The sequence below is a fragment of the Primulina eburnea genome, chromosome 6, assembly GCF_022965805.1.
Source record: "Primulina eburnea isolate SZY01 chromosome 6, ASM2296580v1, whole genome shotgun sequence".
Lineage (NCBI taxonomy): Eukaryota > Viridiplantae > Streptophyta > Magnoliopsida > Lamiales > Gesneriaceae > Primulina > Primulina eburnea.
Window position 1 is genome coordinate 5,161,482 of NC_133106.1, and position 7,421 is coordinate 5,168,902.

Sequence of the window (7,421 nt, forward strand, 5' to 3'; positions counted from 1 at the left end):
ACATTTTTTTTTTTATAAATGATTTGCCATAAATAATGGGGAAACTTGCTTTTAAATCCTCAACAACATTGTTAATATGTGTTTAGTTTCTGACAGATCGAAATTTTCCCTGCAGTCCTGGCTTCACGCAAAAAAAATTTCTACACTCCATGAGTTCACAATTATTTTTTTGGTAGAAATTCATTAACAAAAGTTAAAAATATGGAACATGTATATGATATTACAGAAAAAATTGATTTAGATCTAGTACAAAAGATAAAATTTTGAGAATAAAATTAGAACAAGTATACTAATGTCAATACTTACTACACTTATTTGTGTGCTCAAATATCATATATTAGTACACGATCTGAAAGAGTTTATACGAAAATATTATATATTAATACCACGTATTTAATGTTGAGTATGTCTCATGTGAGACCGTCTCACGGATCTTAATCCGTGAGACGGGTCAACCCTACCCATATTCACAATAAAAAGTAATACTTTTAGTATAAAAAGTAATACTTTTTCATAGATGACCCACATAAGAGATCCGTCTCACAAATATAACCCGTGAGACCGTCTCATACAAGTTTTTTCCTTTAATGTTTTGTACTAATTTTCATTCCGAAAAAACATATGTTTCAAAATTTGTTATACACATTTGAGTACTCAAAAATTATATATTAATATCAGATATTGAGAAACATTTAGTACTCAAATATCTTATAGTAATACCATATTTTCAAAGTTGTGTACCGAATTTTCATTTGAAAAAGACGTGTCATTGACATCAAAATTTGTCATACATATTTGAGTACATAAAAATATTATATTATTATTATTATTATATCTAAAACATTTAGTTCTGAAATTTCACACTTTTTTCTAGAAATTTAATGTCTTGTACCGAATTTGATTCGAAAAATATACGTGCGCTCAAGAAGTACAGAAACATTTTTTGGATTAGTCAAATACTGCAGAAAAAAATAATCTAACAAGAAGTAAACACATATTTAATTATTGAGATAGAGATTTATTTATCGTTTGCTCTAAATAATAATCACAAACGAGACACAAAAAGCCAAGCAAAAAAAAAATAAAAAATTGTATCACTCCTCCCAACCAGATCTAATATTTCAGTACACTGTATATGCAAAATCTGGGAAACCTACAAAATGTTAAATAATTGAAGTGGCATTGTAAAACCAATGTACTATTATCTGGTATGACCATTACATCAACAATATAAATCAAAATTTTATAAGTAATTTTCATTTTAAAATACAATAGGTTGAATTGATAATCCGATTAAACCATGTTCTATTAAAAAAGAGTAGGTCTCTTGTAAGACGGTCTCACAAATTTTTATCTGTGAGACGGGTCAACCCTACCGATATTCACAATAAAAAAGATCTGTATCACAAAATACGACCCGTGAGACCGTCTCACACAAATTTTTGCCAAAACTCAAAATGAACGGTGTTTGAGTCTCGAGGTGTAACATAGATTGACCCGATAAATACCAACTCAATCCGTGTGCAATGCGTGTGAGATGTAAACGTCCCCGAGTTTTACTGTATCGTCGATATCTTCCTTTAAAATACAGCCAAATGCAGGTCACAATCACCAATCGAGAAAATAAAATAAAATAAAATTAAAAATGAATGGACGGTCGAGATTCGTTGGATAGATACGAACAAATGCGTGGTTACGATCAACAGTATGAAGTACAGCAAAGCTCTAGATTCTTTCTGAGATTCATTTCGAGAAATGGGAAAAGCGCCAATCCACGCCTCACAAGGAAAAACAAAGAATCCAATGGCTTATTTACAAACACACCCCCAAACTTTCTTTATTTAACAATAGAATCCGACAAATTTTTTTTTTTTAAAAAAAAATTCGGAAAAATTAAAAAGTTAGGTTTTATTCAAATATAAACTGAAAATTAACTTTTTATTGATACTTTAAATTTTTTTAATTCAAGGGACTAAAGCGAATAGGAATCTGGCATACACCAAACAAAATTCAACGTGTTAAAATTGGAATTTGGACCTAACTCAACCCCAAAAGCTAGTTCAAGGAAGGAGGATTGTCTAATACCATATATACAACTCCCAGGTATTTTATCCAATCGATGTGGGACAACTAACACCCCTCTCACGCACATGAATGAACATTTGGAGCTGAATTTTGCAAATGACCCAATTATGGGCAGAACGAGTGATCCAACTATGAGCAGTCCAACACATAATGGTGGAACCTGAGCTCTGATATCATGTTAAGATGAGAAATTGGACCTAACTCAACCCCAAAAGCTAGCTCAAGGGGGGAGGATTGTCCAAGACCATATATACAACTTTCAGGTATTTTATCCAACCAATGTGGGACAACTAAGACAACGAAACTACATGCTTCATCTAATTATTTTTCCTGAAAATTATGATTTTTTTATGTATATTTATAATAAGCCACGAAAGCTTATCATAAATCCACAATCGATGAAATTTCCACAAAATAATTGGTTCGTTCATAAATATATAAAATATTATATAGTTTACATGAAATTTCTACATGCGATAGTTATTCCCTTAGGAAATTTCTGCTCCTTTTCCTCGTCAAATTTTTCTAGTTTGACAATATTATTTGATAATTCGAAGATGTACAAATAAAAATATGCCATTGACTATCCATTGCGCGTACAAGCTTAGAATTCCAATAATACTCATGAGAATTAAGCAACCAATGAATGTGATGCTGCAAAGGCATCCGGAGGAATGGAATATAAATATTTATTAGATAAAAAAAGGTTTTATTATGTATCTTTTACACGAATCTGATAAACTTTCAAGGTTTTTGCTTTTGACGATACGTTTCTCCTATCATTTGAAACTTTAATATTTAGATTATTAACACATGATGTCAAGTTTCATTACAATACATGAGACTGGCCTGATGATGTTGAGATATGTGGAAAACACTTTCAAGTGGAACATAAACTAACTCATGTATCGTCTATTTTAGAGCGGCCAGGTAGCGTATGCTAGGTAAGTCCTTGGTGGAAGTTCCTTCCTCGCACTCAACTCCGGTCCACACAACTTGACATTGAACAATGCGTCTTTCATCAAATAACATCCTACCTAAGCTGAAAGATAGCATTCTAGGGTTGTGAAAGGAATATTTTATTCCTAAATATTCTTTCTTTGTTGATAATATTGATATATGTAAATATGAAATTTTCACTTTCTTTCTAGATAATATTGTTGTAATATTATTGATGCTAATGATACGTTCTCTAGATATTTTATTACTATTCAAAAAAATTTTTTTTCCTAATGAAATTCTTTGTTTCCTAATTGTGTAGGACTCTACACAAAGAATCAAATATAGGAAAAATGTGAAATAAATAAAAGAGAACGACAGAGCAATTGGTAGAGAGAGAGAGAGGCATGCGTAACTTTCATTGTTGATTGTCGAGGCGTGCAAAAAAAAAAAACTGAGAAGTGAAGATTTCGCGTGATTAACTCACACTGGTTTTGTTGTGTTGCCGTAAGGTGTTGAAGATACTCGCAGACAACACTCGTGCAAAGTGTTGGTCGAAGAGCTGTGTGTGGTTTCGGGTTTTCAGCAATACAAAGTGGTTTTGTAATTGTTTGTTTGGAATGTATTTTACTTCTTTGACCTGTTAAGGAAGATTGTTTTTCATAGTTTCACTTGTATTAGTTTTGTAAACTATTTACCATTTACTATTGAATATTTTGCCCTGAAGCACCGCACAAGTTTTATATTTGTGCATGATTTATTTTGTCTTGTTTTAGTCTAAAAAATTTATTTGTGTGGTTAACTAATTTATTCCGCTACATGTTGTGGATATGTGTTACAACACCTGTACACAACAACTAAGATATGATACACACAATCTTAATAATTTATGTACTTTTATGTTAAAAAATTCAACTCTCAATTAGTATCATAGTTTACTCTTGATATACTAAGTGTGATTCTAGATATTTTTGTTTAAACATGTAAAAATACAATGTATGTGTTATCTCTCAACACTGCGTTTCGACCACCGATTTTGGATTGATCCAGTTATGGTCTTTGGAAAGTCAAGATAAGGGTCTACATTAAATCCATAGAAGAAAGAGCATGACAACGAGTTCTAGATGGTTGGTCTCTACCAAGAATCGTGGATACGGATGGTGACAATCGCATCAAACCAGAGAGTGCATGAACAACTGACAAAGTTCAAACTTCGAATTTCATTCAAAAGCACTCAATGCGATTTTCACTTCAATCGACATCAACATATTTAGTTTGATGACCAACTGCACATCTGCCAAAGATGCATGGGAAATTCTTCAAAAGAACTGCGAATGATCTGAGAGTGTGCGCAGAACCAAGCTAAGAATGTTGACCTCTAAATTTGAAAGATTGAGACTGGAAGAAAGTGAGACAGTCATCGAATATGATTGAAGGCTGCAAGATATTGAAAACTGAAGCATTTAGTGTCAGTGATTCAATTTCAAATGAAAGATTGGTCATCAATGTCTTAGGATCCCTATCAGAACTATTCAACATAAAGATCTGTGCAATTGATGAGTCTAAATACAATTCCACTCTTAGTATAGAGGATTTGATAAGCTCTCTCAGAACCTTTGAGAAAATACGGATTTACAGAAGAAAGAAAAAGGGAAAACAATTGCTTTTTAAGTTTCTGATGATTCATATAAAGATTTGTTTCAACTGTCTCAAGAAGTTAACGAGTCTGATTAATGTGAAGACTTAGTCTCGTAAATTACAAAGAAATTTGGAGATTATCTAAAAAGGATGAGAGACAAACAAAATTGCCAAATTTTGTTGTTCCAACTGTCTCAGTACAACCTCCAAAATTGCCTAATTTGTTCTTCCCGAGAAAAATAGAAGACCTGCACTTACTCAAGGTTCTGCTGATAATTGCTATCAACTGGGTGAAGATCATGCTTACAGACACACAAAAGTAAGTTAATTGAATTTGTGGCATAAAAAACTGGAACATGCGAACTTCAAGATATTGAAGAACTTTTTTAAGTATGATGCTGTAAGATTAATGCCAAATTCAAGCTCAGGAACTGCATATGTATGTGGATCATGCCAGAAAGGTAAGAAAATCAATGTTCCACACAAGGTATTGCAATAATTTGGGACAACACGATGTCTAGAACTTTTACACATTGATCTTATGGGTCTGATGGTAAGAAATATTCAGTTGTTTGTGTTGATGATTTCTTATGTTTTACATTGGTAAGATTTCTTATGGAGAAATCAGGCACATTTGATGTTTTTAAGAAACTACATGCCTGGATTACTAATCTGCATAACTTGAGAGTTAGTAAGATCAGAACCAACCATGGTAAAGAGTCCTTGAATTCACTTTTTGCATCTCTGTGTGATAAGAAGGGCATAACTCATGATTTTTGAGCCCCAATCACTCCTCAACATAATGGAATAGCCTAGAGAAAGAATCGAACCCTACAAGAGATGGCTCGGGTCATGTTAAGTTCTAAAAATATTACAAAACAAGTTTGGGCTGATACCTTAAACATAACATGTTATATATAAAAGCGTGTGTATTTAAGAAGTGGTTCCACTATGACCTCTTATGAGATTCTCATGGGAAAGAAACCTCACTTTAAGTATTTTCATGTCTTTGGTTGTATATGCTATGTGTTGAACGACCAATATCATATTGCTAAGTTTCATTCTAAAAATGCAAAATGTCTGTTTCTCGGATATTCTATCAATAGTCGTGCTTATCAAATGTTTAATTAAGATTAAGAAGACTATAAAATCAATTAATGTGGTGTTTGATGATCTTGAAGATCTAGCTGGTAAGACAATCGAGGATGGCATTGATGGACTGCTGGATACATCTGAGTCACGAGGCAGAACATATGTTGAGTCGGATGTTGCAACATACAGCTTGGCAATGCCTCTGCCTGAGACATAAACAGAGGAAGACGAACAAGACGATGATACCATGATCAGTGATGGGAAAAATGTTCTCAGCAAAATTCAGAAGAATCATCATCATCATATATAATTGGAGAAGTACATGGGACATGAAAATTATATGAAAGGAGAAAGTTGACCACCAAAAAATAATTGGTTTAATATGCATGAGTTCCGTATACTGTTAGATAAGACAGTCTTGCTTTGTGTCATACATTGAACCAAAAAATATTAATGATGCATTGAAAGATGAATTTTGTATCAATGCAATGCATGAAGAACTTGAGCAGTTTGTCCGCAATGATGTATGATATTTAGTTCCAAAACCTAAAAACGTGAATGTAATTGGAACTTAATGAATTTTTAAGAACAAAACTGATGAAATCAGTGAATATAGTTAGAAACGAAGCATGGTTGGTTGCTCAAGGATATACATGTTGCGTTTTTTCACTACCGCAAGTATACGGTGTCGAGTTTTAGTACTAGTTAGAGTACAGATATCGATCCCACATATAGTAAATATTTAAAACTGTATATTAATTACCACAATTGACATAGCTCAACTTTATTTAAACAAATCGAATAGTTGGTTTAAAATCAATTCAAATAAAATAACAATTTTTGTAATTCTAGCATGCAGCAGAAAATTCACTGAGGTAATAAATCTAGAGATATGATTTCGTCGAGTCTCCCCTATGCTAAATTAACATTGACTAACATTTAATTAAATTGCACCATGTTTATTAACCAAAAACTCACAATATTTTCTATTCCCTCTATCGAGTGTTAAATAGAAATGTACTACATATCACTGATTTTAATATGTCTATTCAAAATCACGTAACACATAATAAAAGTAAACAAGGTTCTTTTATGGATTCGTCAGAGTTATACGTCTTTTGCACGTTATAAATATCTAACGATGTGATTTCTTCTGTTCCTAATTTCAATCCCCTCTGTCGAGTGTTAGATTTCAATTACTGTAATCAATCGAATTATGGCCAGTAATTCAAGAGCATTAAAGCAAGAAATCACAAATAAACACGATGAAATAATTCAATGAAAATTCAAATCGTCATTACATAGGTTCGACCTCGACTACATCAATCTCTAGAAAATAGAATTAGTTCATACTCGAATTTAAATCAATACAAAACCTGTTTGTAATCATTAAAAACGTAAAAGTAAGAAACCGAATTAAGAACGTGTTGGCGAGAGATGAAAGTGCTTCTCCGTCTCCGGATTCAACGTCTTCTATCTCCGTTCTTCGTGTCCCGTGCTCCGTGTTCTGACTTTTAATCTCCTTTCTCTCGAGTGGTATGACGGCTACGCTCAGAATATTTCGGAACCCCTTTTAAAATCAACGCCGAAACCCTTTTATTTCTGAAAATTGTGCCGCGCGCATATGCGCGGCACAAACTCGCGCATATGCGCGGGTGCTTCCGGTG